Source organism: Apium graveolens, chromosome 11 (assembly GCF_009905375.1).
Source record: "Apium graveolens cultivar Ventura chromosome 11, ASM990537v1, whole genome shotgun sequence".
NCBI classification, from domain to species: Eukaryota; Viridiplantae; Streptophyta; class Magnoliopsida; order Apiales; family Apiaceae; genus Apium; species Apium graveolens.
The window spans coordinates 201,911,066-201,931,772 of NC_133657.1; the positions used below are offsets into that span (position 1 = coordinate 201,911,066).

General features: G+C 34.3%; 1 non-coding gene and 1 pseudogene across 1 annotated transcript; both read left to right on the forward strand.

The window, feature by feature from the left end:
* Positions 1–14,801: 14,801 nt before the first annotated feature.
* On the forward strand, positions 14,802–14,908 carry LOC141699179 (small nucleolar RNA R71). The gene has a single exon (XR_012565661.1). It is a non-coding gene; the product is annotated as a small nucleolar RNA R71 (small nucleolar RNA).
* A 3,275-nt stretch (positions 14,909–18,183) lies between these two features.
* LOC141698697 (oxoglutarate-dependent flavonoid 7-O-demethylase 1-like) lies at positions 18,184–19,692 on the forward strand (annotated as a pseudogene).
* Positions 19,693–20,707: the final 1,015 nt, after the last annotated feature.

A 20,707-nucleotide genomic window follows, 5' to 3' on the forward strand; every position in this document is an offset into this window, starting at 1 on the left:
TTTTATTCATTTTGTAGGAGAAGATGAAAAAGGTAGTTCGTGAAAGAGAACTGGCAGTCTCTGGTGTTGATGATGTTTTGACAAAAGTGCTCGGTAATGCAGAACACAAAGGACGAGTACGTGGGCAAGGGGTTCATGTAAAATAATCCACGTACTTTAACCTTCCAAGAAGAAGGAAAAAAAAGACAATGGACGAGAAGATACAAGAAAGTGTTCAGAAGTTTGTGGTAGAGGAGTTAGAAAAGATTGCGAAGCAGGGAGGTGAATTTTGGAGGGCTGAAATAGAAAAGATAAAAGCAAGTTTTGAATTAAAAAATGCAAGGTCTTAGGGTAGTCCAATAATAGATCCGCAACAAGGGAGCTGTTCGAAGCATGGAGATGGCATTTTGAAGGACATAGAAGAGCCTGGATGTGTGAAAAAATATTGGATCTTTTCCAAGATAAAAATGGAGAAGAAAATGAGGAAGCTGAGGATGGTATACAACTTGAAGCTGAGCGTAATGAGGTTGAGATTGTGGAAGAAAAAGGTGTTCAAAATGATCTAGGTTATTTGAAGTGGAAGTTGGCCATTAGGTCCCCAAGCAATATCGTCGCTTATGCAACAATGGAAACAAATGTTTGAGGTGGGGAGCAAAATCTTCGCAGAGTACCACTAGCAAAAGAAAGTGCACGAGTGTCAATCACTCGTGTAGTCCAAGGATTTGCTGAAATTCCTTTCACACTCCAAGATGAAATCAAGACAGTGGAAGAAGCTATTGGAACCTATATAGCTTGGCTAAGAGATCTTATTCTAGAAATAGAAATAAATGGTGCACCACTGGTACCACCTAAAAAGGTTAAATTTTTCCTAGTTGTTAAAATTTATAAGTGAATTATGACTAGTTTTCCAAGTTCTGCACTTTTAATACGCTTTTCTAATTTTACTTTTCAGGGGCAGAAGAAAAATAGTGGAAAAAGCGGAAGAATGTTAAGGACTGTAATCTCCGGGATATATCGTGTAATTATTTTTATCAATAAATAACTATTCTGTGATTATTATGTGAATTTTTGGTGAATTATCTGTTAACTGGTATATATGTTTAGATGTTTAAATATGATAAAATTTGAGTATTTTAATTTTTTATATGTCCAAAATAAAGTATGGATAATTGTGATATTTTTCTATTAATTTTTATGTTGTTATATGATTTTATAAAGAATTTATGAATTTATTAAATTATTTTTCCGAGTAATTATAAACTATTTTGTATAATCAGGAATCGACCGACTTCAATCATTTTTACGTTTTTACAACCCGAAAGTCTCGGGAAAACTCCTTTCGAACCTAATTTGAATATTCCGAGCATTTTCCATGTTTTGACTTTTTCGATCCGGAGGACGGTTTTACCCGTGCGGGTCCCGGCGTAAAATTTTCGATACAATATTCATTTCGGTAAATCGATAAAACCTGTATTATCGAGAAACGGAATATTTTGATTAAACTATTATATTATCTTATCGTAATACGTGTAACCAAAGCACTGAGACCAATTCTGTATTTACAAAAAGCCTGATTTTGATAATTATCCTAAACCCGATACTGAATTGGATCAGTTTTATTAATACTTGGTGATTAAATATTTTATTTTTATATCCGATATGATCCAATGGGGTACCAATATTCCGTAAATATAAATAGCCTTACCCGTACCTTATTTTGGTACAGATAAACATAATTATACGATAAACTTTTATAATTATTAGAAAATAGAATAAGAATTCAAGAGTTCGATCCGTTCTTGAACTTCAACAACTGATTTCTGGAGATCTACTGGTCCGTTGTTGGCGTTCTTTATATCAAATTGAAGCCCTTGATGAGAGCTCTCTGTTCGTACCCGCATCATCAACAAAGGTTGATTATTTATTAAAATCGAGTTTGTTATTGTGTTCTTCGATTTGGGATATTGATTTTCAAGGGTTTTTGTTTGTTTCTAAGATTATGATCAGTTTTACCCTGTTAAGTAGAGTCGACTCGAGCATAAAATTGTGTCGTTTGATTTTAGAATGATGTTAGTCGAGTTTTTGGATTTTTGCTCATATTTAACTTCAATTTTCTGAGTGTTCAAAGTGTTCGTTGTTAATTATGATTACACGTATAGATTACATATGTTCAGAGCTTTAAATTGACTGTTAAATCAGGAATTTTGGTTAGGAATTGACCAAGTTTGCATTCTCGCCGGAAAACGGTCGAGTTCTTGGTTGTTTGATCGGAATTACAATTCAATTCAGCGTTTGTAGTTGTTTTCAAATGGTTGTGTTGCTGGAATGTTTTTGAGTGAATTTGGTGTAAAAACTAATCGAAACGGATCAGTTCTGGCTATGTTTGGAAGCCCCCGGGACGACGAGGAAATCCGGGCGACTCGCCGGTTTCTGGGCTTGTTCCCAGTTTCCGGCCGAGTTCGTCAGAACTCCGGTCACCGTCCCTCCCCTGCCGCCCTTTGATCCGTTTTTACAGAGATGAAAATTGAGAAACATGTTTTTGTGAATTTCTTTTTAAAAATAATTCAAATATTGTATTTTTACTTGTCAAAATTCATTTTTTATTTCAGAAATTCATTTTTTTAATTATTTATAAATCGAAAAATAAATCTGAATTTTTTAATTAATTAATTTTAGTCAATAATTAATTATTTAATTGGTCAATTAATTTAAATATTAATTGATTAATTAATTTAATTTGTTATTAATTAATTTTAATTGATTATTCAATTAGGTTTAATTATTTCTTTTGATTTAAAACTTCAGAAAAATAGTTTTGAGCTTTAAAATATTATTTAAAATTATGTTCAAGGCTCGATAATATTATAAAATGATTTTAAAATCAGATTCGGGTATTCGAACCCTATGAATTATTTATAAATGATTCAGCGACCCGTTTTAATCCCAAAATATGTTTAAAATTCGTATTAAATAGCTGAAAAATCATTTTTAACCCCGAACCTTCTTTAAAAAAATATTTTTATCGAATACCTTGCATGATATGTGCTATTTGCTATCTGATTAATGTGTTATATGCCTATTTGTTTATTTTTGACTATTTTGGTCATAACTTTCAATCCGTACGTCGGATTTGGGTAAAACGAAGGGTAGATAAAAGCTTATGGCATCTATGTGACGATTAGAATATATGATATTAAATGTTGATAAATACTTATGATGCCTAGCAAAGTAAGCAAGGCGTAGAAAAAGAAAGCAAGCGATCAGAAAATAGAACCGATGCGTATAAAAGAAAGCAAATAATCAGTGAGTAGAAGCGAGACATAGAAAAAGTAGATAAGTGGTTGTTAAATAGAATCATTAGACGAGTGCAAGTGAAGTTGGAATCATTTGTGATAAGGAAAGTACTTCTGAATCTTTCTTGAGATATATTGCAAATATTTTCTAAAATTTATCGTGACATGTTGCTAGAATTCAAATTAAAGTTCTGTTTTATATTGTAAGTGCTTTGAATCATTCAACCTCGAACCCGGATCATATCATGTGATCTCTGAGCTGTAAACCTTATTCCTTGTAAACCACCGACTGTTGATTTCCCAGATATTAAGCCATACAAATACGATACCACCCCATAAATATATATACACTATATACCAAACACTGAAACGGAATTACTTGAACATACAGAAACTTATATACCCTATAATACCTTGTGGCATCAAATAGCACACCTTGTTTGACAAGAAATTTGATTCCTCTGAATCATCTCAATTGATCATTGCTTAACCTCCGTTATTGTTATTATGACTTGTTGAGCTAGTTACCACACTCTTGTGAATCTGTTTATGTATTCTATAGTTAAAAAGGAAATGGTTGATAGCGAGGTTTTCCAGTCCAGTGTGTGAGCTAGGATTTCAGGTTGAGTTGGATCGAGCTAGCAGGAGCTTTATATTGTAATTGAGTTATGCAAGATTGTAAGAATAATTTCATTGTAATTGATTTATGCAAGATTGTAAGTTAAACTAGTTGGGATTTGGTACGTTGTAATAAAAGTTAAGGTTGTGGCTTGTTTTCATACTTTAACCTGTTGCGATCCATGGTTGTATAAAAAAGGGTCATCGCTTATAATATTTTATATACAGGTGTTAAGTGGCATTTATATCCACTTAGAACACTTTATAAAGACTCGAATTGGTGTTTTGTACTTAAGTTGTTTGTGTATTTGATGTGTTTTTGTAGTGTTTTGCATTTCAGGGCATAAATGAATGAAGGAGGAGATTTAGCATTGTTTTGGTGCTAAATTGGTGTTAGGAATGTGCATCGGATGATTGCTTGTTGATCTCCATCAAAAACCAGCCATTAAAATGGAAGTCATAAATTTTTCCAGGAGCTTAGCGCCCGCGCTGTGTTAGCGCGCGCCCGCGCTGTGTTAGCGCGCGCCCGCGCTGTGTTAGCGCGCGCCCGCGCTGTGTTAGCGCGCGCCCGCGCCGGTTGGACAGAAGTACAGTGCGCCCGCGCTGGGATAGCGCGCAGCCACGCCAGGTCGAATTCTGAGAATCCTGATTCTATTCTGAAACTGATTTTCTGTACTTCTATTCGACTTGGGCTGCTATATAAAGACTCTTTTAAGATGTTTTTCATAACAGAGACTAAGGAGAAGACGGCGAGAAGAACTAGGAGCAAAAATTCAACAAAGGAGAAGAAAAGCTTGTTTTTACTTGTGATTCTTTGATTGAGTTATAATCTTGGATGCTTGTTTTCTTGTTTGTTGAACCTATTACTCTCGATTACGTACTTTAATTATTTATTCGGTTTATAAAGACTTAGTTTATTATACCATGCTTTCATCGGAACCCACGGTGATGATGAGTTCGGTTATGAGCTAATCGTAATCGTGGGGTTCTAGCGGACTTACTTATGGATTTTAATAGTTAATTTGTTTCGATATCTTAGTGTATAGTGATTGTATGATTTCCTAGTATTGGTTGTGCATATTCGTCTTATGAGAGTCGCGAAATTATAAGATAGCGTGTCAATCTCTATTGAAGTGGAAGTGAATTTGAAGTTTTAGAACTTGTCATGCTAGCATAGGTTCATGTATTTGTTATGCATGATTCGTAGGTAATTTTAACCATCTTACTTGCCCTATGTAATCACAATAGATAACTTACGCATTAAACCGTTATGTTGTCAAATTCTATAGACATATAGGGTCTCAATATAATTGGTGTCTGTTCAGCTTCTATCTTTTTTTGGATGTCTGGTATTAGGGTATTCGTGCAACGAAAGTTGGCGTTTACTAGTTTCGTGTTGTCTGATTAGTTGTCATCACCATCGCATGTTAAGGTTAAGAACAATGACTTTAAATGAAGTAGTAATGAAGTTAGAATCCCATGTTTGTCTCATATAAGTAATTCAACTTTAATTCTCTTAGTTAATTCTAGTTAGTATAATCTCTTAGTTTAATAAAAACCTAAATTGTTAATTGTCTTAGCATTGAACGATAACCATATCATTGTTATATAAGTGCATAGATTGAAGTTAACCTAAACCAGTCTCTGTGGGAACGAACTAGAAAGAATTCTATATTACTTGCGAACGCGTATACTTGCGTATAATTTTAGCGCGTGTTTTCGCCCTAACAACAGGTTTATATATTGTATGTGTGTTGTGAACCCCAAACTTCTGACCCGGGTTTGGAGGGCGCCACAAGGACTGTCTTGGAGAGTATGTGGTTAAAATGGGTGCAAATTACCCTCCTTCTTTAAAGCGTTTGTGGATTTGGGAAAAGGATGCCTTAGTTGATGGAGAGACAACCTCTTTTAACTTGCGCGAAGAAGCTTTTGGATCAACCAAAAAGCAGTGTCTCTTTCTTTCAGATGTTTATGCTTTATGCACTGGAGGTAAAATATCAGCATCAATCATTTGCATTTACATTCAGTAAGTATAAAATTTTAAAGTTTTGTATTTGGTTTTCAATGATACTAGAATGCAATAGGATATGTGTTAACTAGTGAGATATTTTATTTGCAGTTTATTGCATGAAAATTTGAAAAGGCGTAAGATGATAGAATTGATAGCTTTTGTTGATCCTGGCATGATAGGCATTACCAATTGTTGTTCTAGCGAAAGGTCTTGTGCCATTGCTTTTAGATTCAAAACTGCTAAGAAGGGGCAATGCTTTCTTTTGCCATATAATCATGCGTGAGTATATGTAGTTTTTTTTCGTTTGACTTGTAAGTTTCCAAGTGTGCACTATTGTGATATCTGTTTATGTGTGTTCATGATTGTACTAGGAATAATTGGGTTTTTACTATTGTCAAACCAGGGGCACAAGTAGTTTTTCACTTCGACCCTTTGAAGTGCCAAATTTGCAAGCTCAGAATGGATGGAAGTGGTTGACAAGTGAGTGACGCATAAAAGTTTAATTTATTAAAAAATCAATTTTTTTAGAATGGATGGAAGTGCTAATATTTATTTTTATTATTTTGACAACAGTGCCATTAAAATGTACAAGGATATGGTAAAAAGACGTTGAAGAGGAAAATTGTATCAGAAAATCTGACGGTATGTTTTTTCATATTATTGATGTTGGCAGTTTTTATTATTTTTTATTAGGGTACATGAAAATATCTATATATGTATTCTTTAGGGAGTTCCGGTCCAGAATGGAAGAAAGGACTATGGAATTTTTCTGATGCTTTATATGAAGGAAATATGCGAGGACAAGGAACTTGATTATTGCTCAAAGGTACAATTATTATGCTCTTTTTTTTCACGGTGCACTGTTTTCTTCTGTTCTTTTTTTGTGAAATATAATTTCACTAATATTAATTCTTTTTCAATGGCTCCGGAGGGGCAACAACAGTTTCAGCGATGATGATGTTGATGACATTAAGAATGCCTTGGCAAAGTTCTTCCTGAAGCACCACACTTGTTAGGTGCTTGAACTTCATGTTGCTTTTAGTATATTGTAGTTGAACTTGTGTTTTTGGGGTTGTTTAAGTAACTATTTTTCTAGGCCATAATCTCCTCTGTACGAACTACGTGGTCACAATATTTAGGATGAATTGGATTTGTTAGAAGATGTTTTTGTTTGTTTTTGTTGTTTCGGTGGATGTATCGTTGTTTAATGGTGAATACTTTGTATGAACTAGGGGTGATTGCTTGTTTAATATAATGATGACGGTAATGGTTTGTTACTTTTATAGTATAATTTTGATATTATATTTTTACTAAAACTATTGAGTGATCTCTGTTAGACAATGACTTTAGTACATATTGCAGTTGTTATAATTTGAGTTTTATAATAGTTTGATTCTTAATGGTTTTTTACCAAATAAAACATTGTATGATTAAAGTTTACACAACTCTTTTCTTAAAAAAGCATCTTAACAAAGAAATCAGGCGACAGTTACCTAAAAATGAAACTATTGCCTTACATTATTCTCACTACTCTCTTTAAAAGAGAGAAGCTTGTGAACAAGTATTTTACTCTACAGTTTTATGCAAAAATCCATTGTCTAATGATGCTACAAACAAATGCATTAATATGTCATCGTTGTTACATATGATTCTTACAACAAAACTAAGTTAAAATTCATTGTAATATAGAACACATACAATGAACCCTCTTTTAAAACTGTTGCCTGTAGGAGTAAAGGACAACGCTTTTACTAAAGGGAAATGTTGTATCAGGTGCTATGCATCTAAGAAATATAGACTGCATGATATAGAACAAAACTACAATTCACAATCTATTACAAAATTTGACTTCACGATATGGTGTAATTATGGACTTCGCGGTATAGACCAATTGTGGACTTCAGGATAATAAACAGAATTTGACTTTACGATCTAGTACAAAATTGGACTTCACAATATGGCTTTGAACCAGAGTCCATTATATGGCTTTGATGAACTTCACGGCATAGCTTTTCTGAACTTCATGATATTTGACTTAGAAAAAATTATGCAGCTTGAACCATTTTCATTGAATTTCTATCAAATTGGTTTATTCTATGACTAATATTATATACAAGAGTGTTGCATAGAAATCCCTAAGCTCTTATAAATTTTAGCTATCTTAAATTAGCGAACAAGGCAAGTATTTTGAAACCTATCACTAATCCAAATGGTAGAATTCATTTGGCCATGTAAAGTGACATTGTCACTTGAGTAGGCTTGTTATAATGAAATGGACATGTCATGTGCCTAACAGTTTCGAAATATTTCGACAGCCTGCGGTTGAATTAAGGCGCAATCGAATTTAACCCAACTGTATTTAATTTTATTTTCTTGTAGTGATACTGTCTAGTTGGTTATTCAAGAATGCCTGTGAAAAAAACATGGTTAAATTAGTTTACCAAGAAGTCAAGATTTCATATTTACCTATATAAATATTGTGGTATACATAAGAGAGACCGTGCAGTGCGAATAAATTGAGAGGCGACAATATGTCGGTCTTGAATTGAAGCTTAATAACCCATCCGATTGTGTGAGTAGTCTTAAATCTCACTATTTGGAAATTTTGAATATATTGATGTTTAGTTTTGGAACAAGAATGTTTAGTTTTGGAATAAAAGGAAACTATCAAGTTAGCATGTTGGGAAATAGATTTGGACCTACCGAGCAATGAATTCATTTGCTCGGGACTAAAGTCGTGTTCTCATATAATAGATTTAGATTAGATATAGGGTGGTGCTAAATGCAATAAAATTTAACTTAATGCAGTAATGAGTAATTACTGACTTACCGGTTAAATTAATCCTACACGGAATTCCAGGTAATCCCCTTCATTCTAATTTAATTTTTTCCCTCAATCAGTGAGTTTTTTTAAATCTGACTTAACTGTATTTTTTCTCCATCTCCCAACGATCAATTTGCATACCATATGTGCTATATTTTGACTCAATATATATATATACATGATCTAATGAAAATAAGATTAAATAGAAAATGTAAATCTAAGCCCGTACCAAATATAATACCATATAATCTATATTATTTTTTGAATATATTTCTCAATTGGAATCGTATCCATGAGACATCCACAGCCAACTTCATTCACCATCTCCGACCACCATCTCAATCGCCATTAATTCTGATGACCACTTCCCACCACCGTTAATTCTGGTCACCACGTCGAATACCATTAATGTCGGTGATTATTGTTTTTTATCTTTTCGATCTGTACCATCTTTCTACTTATCTACATTAACAATCACTAACTATAACCACCATTTAAAAATCACCAGATCTGAAATTTTAATAAGATATATGAACATAAAAACCAATTGTATAACACAAATCACCAAATTTACACTTCGAACACTAATTCGAATGACGACAATCACTAATGTGTATCAGATAAATAACCAACTTGTATTATAAAAATTACCACATATACATACAAACATATGCTTTTAAATAAAGATTGATGATATCATCGGTATGATGGCTAGCTATACACAATGAACGTGATAGCTATATACCGTCTGAAAATTATTTATTTGACAACAATTTATCGAGGCTCTAGTTAATATTCAGATTTTCGCACTATTCTTCTTGTCATATCTTTTTTTAAAGACGTATAGTGACAAATAACAACTTTAAAAGACGTACGAAGATAAACCCGTTAATGAACAATAACGGTGAATCTTTACTAGTATGTAATCGTAAATGTATTGTAAATGTAAGGGTCTGTATGTGACTGAAATACGGGTATAAGGAGGTTGGTTTATCATTTTAATTATGATAAAACACAATAGAAATGAAATTAATAATCAAATAAATTACTCTTTTTTACCCCATTTCTTATACTGAGATATTAAAGCATCAATTTCACTTTTTCCACACTACTAGAAATAGTATAAACGACATCTATGCCTAGACATCGGCACGTAAGGCACCCGATGTTAAAAGTCTTTTTAATATCAGTTTGTAAATAAGCAATGTTGAATCTTTGTATAGCATTGTAATAGACATCGGGTACTGTTAGGGCGAAAACACGCGCTAATATTCACGCAAGTATACGCGTTCGCAAGTAGTATAAGATATAAATCAGATTCGTTCCCACAGAGACTGGTTTAGGTTAAGTTCAATTTATGCACCTATGCAACAATGTATGGTTATCGCTCAATGCTAAGACAAATAACAAATTGGGTTTTTATTAAACTAAGAGATTATACTAAATAACATTAACTAAGAGAATTGAAGTTGAATTACTATATATGACAAACATGGGATCCTAACTTCATTAAATACTTCATTCAATAGCCTTATTGTTCTTAACCTTAGCATGTGATGGTGAGGACACTAATCAGATAACACGAAACTGATAAACGCCAACTTTCGTTGCACGAGTACCATTCTACCAGACATCCACAAAAGAGATAGAAGCTGAATAGGCACCAATTATATTTAGACCCTATATGTCTATAGAATTTGACAACATAACGGTTTAAGAACAAGTTATCTATCTTGATTACATAGGGCAAGTAAAACGGTTAGAGTTACCTACGAATCATGCATACACGTACATGAACCTATGCTAGCATGGCAAGTTCTAAACCTCTATATTCAATGTCGCTTCAATAGAGATTAACACGCTATCTTATATGTTAGCTACTCACATAAGACGAATAAGCATAACCATACTAGGATATCAATCAATCACCACACACCAAGATATCGAAATAATTAACTATTGAAATCCATAAGTAAATCCGCTAGAATCCCATGACAACGATTAGCCCATAATCGAACTCATCGTCACCATGGGTTCCAATGAAAGCATGGTATAAACAAGGTCTTAATAAACTAAATAATAATCAAAGTACGAATAAACGAGATCTAGGTTCAACAAGAACGAAAACGAGCATCCAAAGTTACAACTAATTCAAAGAATCACAAGTTGAAAACAAGATCTTCTTTTTCGGAGTTGTTCTGTGCTTCAGGGTCTTCTCCTTGGTATCCCAATCTTCCCGGATGATGAAAACCCTTTTTTTAAGTATATATACGCCCCTAGTGGACCTGGACCCTTAAAATCGTCAAATTCTACTCAAAAAAGGCTTTTTCAGCGAAATCAGCGACCAGCCGCTCCTGAGCGGCCGCTCAGCTCTCCTGAGCGGGCGCTCAGCTCTCTGAGCGGGCGCTCAGCTACTGACTGGGAAAAATATTCTGATGAATCTTGTTTTGGCCATAACTTGAGTTCTACTCGTCAGAATTAGGCGATTCAACTGCCCACGCGAAGCTATTAAGATTCTCTACAACTTGACAATGGCCTTGGCTTCCAATTCTGATCACTTTTAATCATATTTCCTTTAAAAGCTCTTTTCTTCATTTAACTGATACCTGAAATGCATTAACACAAAAACACATCAAAATACCAACAACTTGAGTCCAAAACACCAATTTAAGCTTGTAATAAAGCATTACAAGTGGATATAAAATCCACTTATCACACCCCCAAACTTGAATCGATGCTTGTCCTCAAGCATAAACAGACTCAAAACTACAAAACAAACCTAATGCATGAATGCAACTATGTGAATGCAACTAAATGGAAATGCAATTGATCCCCTCAGAATAACCATAACCAAATGAATAAGCCAATGCCTCTAAAAATGCAATGACTTTAAACAGAGTTCAAATAAATCCCACAAACCAGAAACGTGCGTGTGTGGATGCTTAACAGATATACTCTCGATACTAGATCAATAACCATAACTTATCTATCATCGAAATAATCAAAAGTTTATAAACAGAATAGACAATAAACGCATTATGACTCACAACACCTCCTTTCTACTAGAGTTATACAAGGATTCACACTATTATTGAACACATAACAAAGATGCTTATTTGATCGTGCAATGAATGAGGTCCCAAAAGACTTATACAATAATACCCATGTAGCGAGCGTTAGGTTAGCGGATCCCAGACTATAAAAGCCTTAGGTCATTAGGCACAAAGTCCCCTAGAACTTAATAACTCGAGTATTAAAGAGCTCACTCTTGATCAATTGTGCATAAACACATACTTTTTTTCTTTCTTTTTTTTCTCTTTTTTCTTTTTTTTCCCTTTTTTCAACAATTTCTGAATGAGTGCGTTTCGCTCCATCTCATTCAACCCTAGACTACTCATAAAAATATGAGCCGGCTACTAGCCATCTGACGCCTAGCCTTACAACAACTAGCAATGAAATCCAAGTTTTTCTCCAGATAAAAAAAAATCAGTGTTTTTACGTCATTACGAGAATATCACAAATTCTAAATATAACCAAGTGATTAAATCTCAACAACAAACAAGTATGATCATGATCTAGATCAAAAGCAACCCTATAAGACTTTGTGAAAATATTTATTTCTGGCATGCAAATCAATTCATTAAGACTTAAACATCCCTCTATTCCTCATCACCACACTCAAATCAACATCAACTTATCCAATATCATAGTTCATCTTAAGGGATCATGCTAAATATGCATGCAAATGCAACTATATGAAATTACATAAAAACAAACAAATATGTGCTAAATGAACAATCATACAAAAATATGAGTGAACTACAACTAAACATGCAACATGAATCTATATGAATCTATATGGACACACACTACTAATCCTTACATTATCACCCCCAAACTTAAAATTTTCAATGTCCTCATTGAAGGCAATAATAAGGATTTCAGGCATACCTAATTAGCGGGAGATTCACCCTCGTCGGGTGGAGGATCAGGTGGCCAATCAACCTCGTCGCTAGTGTCTCGGAAAATAGTACCGAAAGCATGTGTCAAATCTTCAGCAAAATGACGGTGAATATCGTGCATGGCCTCCATACGCCTAATTACTCGCCTGTACTGCTCATCACCAACACCAGTCCTATCAACTACCTGTTGTACATGAGAAGAACCCTCTATAGGCACTGGAGGATCCGTTCGGCTACCCTCTACATCATCAAAGATATATCCCAACCTCTTGTCAGGGGGTGCACCTAAGAATGAATAACTCAAGTGATTTGGTAGTGGGTTGAGCTCAAGTGTAGGAGCATCTTCAATAGACGACTCGAGACGATCCTGAGAAATTTTCAGCTCTGCTAACCCAAGAGAATTGAATGGCACATCCAACTTCCTCTTCCACAGAGGTGCATTCAAAACCTGAATTTGCTCTACTTTAAAGCACTCCTCTTTAGCTGTGGGTAATTTTATTTCCTTGAACACATTGAAAGTGACCTTCTGATCATGAACCTTCATCGTAAGCTCTCCTTTTTGCACATCGATCATAGTTCGGCCTGTAGCCAAGAATGGTCTTCCCAAGATAATGGGAATCTTCTTATCTTCCTCGAAATCAAGAATTACAAAGTCAGCAGGGAAGAAGAGTTTATCCACCTTGACCAAGACATCCTCCACTATACCTCGTGGATAAGCGATGGAACGGTCAGCTAGTTGCAATGACATGTATGTTGGTTTCGGCTCAGGCAGACCAAGCTTCTTGAAGATAGATAAGGGCATCAGATTGATGCTAGCTCCTAAATCACATAAACACTTGTCGAACGACAAGTTTCCGATGGTGCAAGGAATAGTGAAGCTTCCAGGATCTTTAAGCTTCGGAGGCAAATTCTGTTGCAGCACAGCACTGCATTCCTCCGTTAGAGCTACGGTCTCTAAGTCATCGAGCTTCACTTTCCGAGAGAGAATACCTTTCATAAACCTCGCATAGCTAGGCATCTGTTCAAGAGCTTCAGCGAAAGGTATGTTGATATGAAGTTTCTTGAACACCTCCAGAAACTTCTCAAACTGCTTATCCAGCTTTTTCTTCTGCAGCCTTTTAGGAAAAGGAGGTGGAGGATAAATCTGTTTCTCCCCTGTATTACCCTCAGGAGGAGTGTGTTCCACAGTAGTCTTCCTTGGTTCCACCTCTACTTCCTTCTGTACATCTTCTTCAGCCACAACTGCATTTTCTGAATCTTGAGATTTTTCTGGCTCTTCGTCTTGCTGAACTTGGGGGCTTGCGACCTTTCCAGACCTTAATGTGATGGCGTTCACCTGTTCTTCAACTTCCCTCTTGCCTGGATTTATTTCTGTATCACTAGGAAGCGTTCCTGGTGGTCGATTCAATAAGGCATTAGCAATTTGCCCTATTTGGTTCTCCAGATTCTGGATAGAAACAGCCTGGCTTTGGCATATAAGAGCCTGGTTTTTGCACATAAGTCTCAACTCCTCCAATTCAGATTTTTCATTCGAAGATAGACCTGCATCATGAGTTTGTTGTTGAAGTTGGAGTTGTTGTCTTGGTGTAAATTGTTGCTGAAAACCAGGAGGGTTAAATAGCTTATTTCCAAACTGCTGGAATGGCTGTTGCATCACATTCTGATTGTTGCTCCAGCTGAAGTTAGGATGATTCCAGTTGTCAGGATGATAAGTGTCTGGAACTAGTTGTTGCGATCTCTGAAAGTTGCTCACAAACTGAGCTGAGTCACTAGATATAGCGCATTGCTCTGTCGCATGCGGACCTGCACACAGCTCACAAACACTAATTATCTGCTTAACACCATAGTTAGCCAGAGAATCGATCTTCATAGACAACGCCTTTAGTTGAGCAGTGATAGCCGTAGCTGTATCCACCTCAAGTACTCCTGCTACCTTGCCCTGTGGACATCTCTGGGTTGGATACTGATATTCATTAGCAGCCATCAGTTTAATTAGATCATAAGCTTCCTTATAGCTCTTTGCCCATAATGTTCCGCCTGATGCTGCATCGAGCATGGGTCTGGACTGTGCTCCCAACCCATTGTAAAAACAAGTGATGATCATCCAATCAGGAATTCCATGATGAGGACACTTCCTAAGCATCTCCTTGTAGCGCTCCCAAGCTTCACATAGCGATTCTCCCGTTTGCTGCGCAAATTGAGTAATAGCATTTCTGATTGCAGCTGTCTTCGCCATAGGGAAGAATTTAGTAAGAAACTTCTGAGCAAGATCTTCATTAAATACTTCATTCAATAGCCTTATTGTTCTTAACCTTAGCATGTGATGGTGAGGACACTAATCAGATAACACGAAACTGATAAACGCCAACTTTCGTTGCACGAGTACCATTCTACCAGACATCCACAAAAGAGATAGAAGCTGAATAGGCACCAATTATATTGAGACCCTATATGTCTATAGAATTTGACAACATAACGGTTTAAGAACAAGTTATCTATCTTGATTACATAGGGCAAGTAAAACGGTTAGAGTTACCTACGAATCATGCATACACGTACATGAACCTATGCTAGCATGGCAAGTTCTAAACCTCTATATTCACTGTCGCTTCAATAGAGATTAACACGCTATCTTATATGTTAGCTACTCACATAAGACGAATAAGCACAACCATACTAGGATATCAATCAATCACCACACACCAAGATATCGAAATAATTAACTATTGAAATCCATAAGTAAATCCGCTAGAATCCCATGACAACGATTAGCCCATAATCGAACTCATCGTCACCATGGGTTCCAATGAAAGCATGGTATAAACAAGGTCTTAATAAACTAAATAATAATCAAAGTACGAATAAACGAGATATAGGTTCAACAAGAACGAAAACGAGCATCCAAAGTTACAACTAATTCAAAGAATCACAAGTTGAAAACAAGATCTTCTTTTTCGGAGTTGTTCTGTGCTTCAGGGTCTTCTCCTTGGTATCCCAATCTTCCCGGATGATGAAAACCCTTTTTTTTAAGTATATATACGCCCCTAGTGGACCTGGACCCTTAAAATCGTCAAATTCTACTCAAAAAAGGCTTTTTCAGCGAAATCAGCGACCAGCCGCCTCCTGAGCGGCCGCTCAGCTCTCCTGAGCGGGAGCTCAGCTCTCTGAGCGGGCGCTCAGCTACTGACTGGGAAAAATATTCTGATGAATCTTGTTTTGGCCATAACTTGAGTTCTACTCGTCAGAATTAGGCGATTCAACTGCCCACGCGAAGCTATTGAGATTCTCTACAACTTGACAATGGCCTTGGCTTCCAATTCTGATCACTTTTAATCATATTTCCTTTAAAAGCTCTTTTCTCCATTTAACTGATACCTGAAATGCATTAACACAAAAACACATCAAAATACCAACAACTTGAGTCCAAAACACCAATTTAAGCTTGTAATAAAGCATTCCAAGTGGATATAAAATCCACTTATCAGGTACTAACTGATATTAAACGCTAATGACATTTAATATCACACGCGAACACATCGGTTGAAAAAAAATATTTGATGCCATATAGTAGTGCCATAAGGTGCATACAAGCGATAACTTTATATTTAATTTTCCCATTTTTTTGTGAATAAAATTTAATTTAGAAAGGAATTTAAAACATGGTATATCTATACTCTTTATTAATAATCGAAAAAATGTATAATTTGGTCCTAAAAGTACCAAAATACCAAATTTTGGTACTCACCTGACGACATAGGTAGACTTGCATTCTTTATAAACTTTATTTTCAACACAAATAGACTTCTATTCTCCGTAAAATTTATTTTCTTTTAGAGTTTTCCATCCAATCATCTGTTTACTTTTCTAAAATAAAAAATATTTACAAGCGAATTTATATTTACTTTTTAATTTGAAAAACTACTAACTACTGAGTATAGTAATAACTTGAATTGACTTCTATTTTCTATAAACTTTATTTTCTATTAGTTAGTGTCAGTCCTAGCGTTAGTTTACTTTTAAATTGGATAATATTATTTTAAAATAATTAGGTAATAGCAAATGACTTTAGTAACATTTACTAACTTTTAAACTGAAAATTATTGATTTAATGATTGTATTTGTTACTGTCCATCACATCGTTTATTTATTTTTAAATTAAAAAAATATTTTTAACATTAACAAATTTATGGGTTGTATTTAAATTATATTAAGTAATATTAAGTCAAGTACAATAACATTTATTTTTGTTAAACAGTATAAGATCTTGTTCGAGCCTTCCTCTACTACCTTAAGGTTTTAGATGAACTGATTACTAAACATGGTATCAGAGATCGGTTTAGGGAGGGACTCGGGTTCGAGTACTCCCACCCCTATTTATTTAATTTAAATATTTGTTGTTGATATTAGTATTGGTTGTATTTGTCGTTGTCAATCGTAGTGAAACGCATCGTACGATTGAGGAGGATTATTAAAAAGTATAAGATCTTGTTGAAGCCTGCCTCTATACCACCTTAAGGTTTTTGATGGACTAGTTACTTAACAAATTTTAATTTGAAAATTAAATTTTATCGATAATTAAGTAATATTAAATAAACTATATTGAAAAAGCTAATTATAAGATAATTAATTATCAAATAAAATTAATTAATATTAAATTATCTAAATAACAGATACTTGGTTCATAAGATAAACCACATAACTATTCTTTGTAAGTACGAATTTAATATTTTATATTAATAGATTAATTTTAATTCATGTCTCGCATGGATTATGAATTCAACTCTCTACAAATACTAATTCAATATTTTTAATTGTGGACCCGTGTTACGCACAAGTTATCAACTATACAAATAAGCGAAACTATGTTTTTTAAAAATACGAGAGGTCCCAAATCTTGGTACTAACTAGAAAATTATACAACTATTTTTAAAAAAAAATTGTAATTAAATCTCAATTAACACAAATTAACTTCTACCCTCTGTAAACTTTGCTTTCATTTCAATTTTATTTGTTAGTACACATCCAAGCGTTGGTTTACTTTTAAATAATCGTATTAGTAAAATTTAACTTGTTAGATTCTCCTTTTCTCCCGGAAGGGTTGGCTCAGTTGGTTAATGTGGGGATACGAGATATTTTTTTAAGAAAGAAAAGTAAATGAAATTAGTTGTCAAATTATATATGTATTATCCTATTAATCTGGTTTGATATTCCTGAACAACAGTAGTACTGTTTTGCGGTTTGTATTAATGGACTCGAACTAGAAATAAATATGTGGTCAACTGATAGCAGAAACTGAAACGTTTCTATTTCGTGCAGTAGTTGTTTAGCTGGAGAGTTTGTTCGCATATTAGTAAGGTCGAGCTCCGTTACGGCAAGCAACCCTAAGAATGGGACCGGGCCACAATGAATTGATCATGTGAAAAAGTTCGTCTATATATACTCCCTTGCACTGCATAGACAAATCTACAATATATATATCCCTTGCCCTGCAAAAAAGATGGAAGTGGCAAAAGGAACAGTTCTGGGGAGCTCTCTCCAAGTACCTTCAGTCTCTGAAATCGCCAAGGAAAAGATTGCTGAAGTACCATCCGATACGTGCGTTCGGATCAAGAACATAATTTTTCCAGCTCCAGTCCTGAACTTGAAGTCCCTGTAATTGATATGGAGATCTTAGTTAACGGAGATGTTATGGACACTGAGCTAAATAAATTGCACCATGCGTGTAAAGAGTAGGGTTTCTTTCAGGTACCTAATCATTATTGCTAAACTATAAGTCTATACCTTTTAAACAAAATTCTGTGTACATTCGGTAGAATTGTTCATCGATCAAGGACTAAGAAATTTGGATTACAAACTTTAATGTGTCTGTGAAGCTGATAAATCATGGCATCAGCGATTCATTACTAGAGCAAGTGAAAACTGAGGTTGAAGAATTCTTTAAGCTGCCACTTGAAGAAAAGAAAAGGTTTGGTCAATTAGACGGAGATGTAGAAGGATATGGACAAGCATTCGTAGTGTCGAATGAGCAGAAGCTTGACTGGGCCGACATATTTTACATGATCACCCTCCCAGCTGATCTAAGAAAACCTCACTTGTTGCCACAACTCCCTCTTCCATTCAGGTGTTCACGAAATTTCTCTCTCTTTATACATATATGTTACACTATATAGGTTATATCAAACTATAACGAATATAAATAAACTACAACAAAAATTTAATCAATATGCAGAAATGCCATAGAGGCTTATGCAAGGGAGTTGAAAAGCTTGGCCATGAAAATTCTTAAAGTCATGGCAAAAGCTCTTAAAATGAACCCTGAAGAAATGGAAATGCTATTTGACGAAGGTATGCAATCAATGAGGATGAGCTACTATCCTCCATGTCCTCAACCAGATCAGGTTATTGGACTTACGCCTCATAGTGATGGTGATGGCCTCCATCCTTCTTCAACTGAACGAAACGGAAGGCCTCCAGGTTAGGAAGGACGGCATTTGGATACCAGTTAAACCGTTGCCTTCAGCTTTTGTCATAAACATTGGAGACATTTTGGAGGTATATATATTGTATCCATGTTGCGTATTGATGATTTCTTCTTCATTTTTATGTTTTTTAGACTTGGTGATTAGAATATCTACTTTGAATATGTAGATTGTAACTAACGGAACATACCCTAGCATTGAGCATAGAGGCGTTGTTAACTCTGTGAAGGAGAGAATGTCTGTTGCTACGTTGTTAGCATTGAGAACTTGCAAGGAGATTTTGGTCCTGCACGGAGCCTTCTCACGTCTGAAACTTCTCCAAAATTTGAAAGGATCAATACTATGGATTTCCTCAAGCGGGTATTTACTCTGAAGCTTGATGGGAAATCTTATGTGGACAGTCTAAGAATATAACCCGTTTATACTATATATCAACTGCCCTTAATTATTCAAGTACTTTCAAGTCAGCGTTGTTGCTATATAATGTTATTGGCTTCTCCGGAAGTTGTAAAATTTCAGCAATTATCATTTATTGAATAAAAACTATTGAGGTTACAGTAACCTCAATAGTAAGTTACATGTACACGGGCATAGAATTCTATGTTACTTTTAATGAAATATGAAATTATTGGAATCAAATTTTAATAATTAAAATATTTTTATTTTTCATAAAATTCTTTATAATTTTTTAATTAAATAATAAAATTGTTCGAATCATATTATTATTACAATACTTCTATTTCCCTTATTATTTTATATTATTTTTTAATGATACGGTACTTGATTTTAGCGTATTTCCGTTTCAACCCGCCCCTTTTAATGATACTTGGTTTCGATGTATGTTGGTTTCTATGAATTATATGTTACTAGTTTTATCACCCGAGAAAGGCATAGGCTACCTCTATTTTGCAAAAAATATTACTGATTTTTTGTGCACGTTTACGGTATTTGTGTGTTGTTGATATGATATTTTGTGATTCATGTTAGAAGAACTAATTAATGTCATGACGAACATTCATGAGTCCATATTGTATGGTGAGTATTAAATTAGAGTGCAGTTTTACCAATGAAAATAGTGTTATTCTATCTTAATGATTTGTTCCATAATATTCACAACATGATATAATAATATTATTAAATAATAATATAATAAGTAATGTATTATGAAAAATTATTACTCTATTTCATTCACGAATATATAATCCTAAATTTGATAAGAAAATTTTTGTATAAATTAAAAAAAATTATAATTCTGCTATTGTGCACTAACATAAAGTTAGTATATCAAAATTAGTTAATTACCCAAATCTCGATGATTGAAAAAAATATGATTTTATAGTGACATATTATTAAAAACTTATTTATTTAATTTTAAAATGTCTAATTTAAATTTATAATATGACTCTATATAAATCAAAAATTAATTACAATCTTGTTACTCTTACTGTACACGTTTATAAAATTATTATATCAAAATGAGTTAATTATTCAAGTCTCAAGTTATTTTATTTTATACTGATAATAAATTAAATAGATTAAGC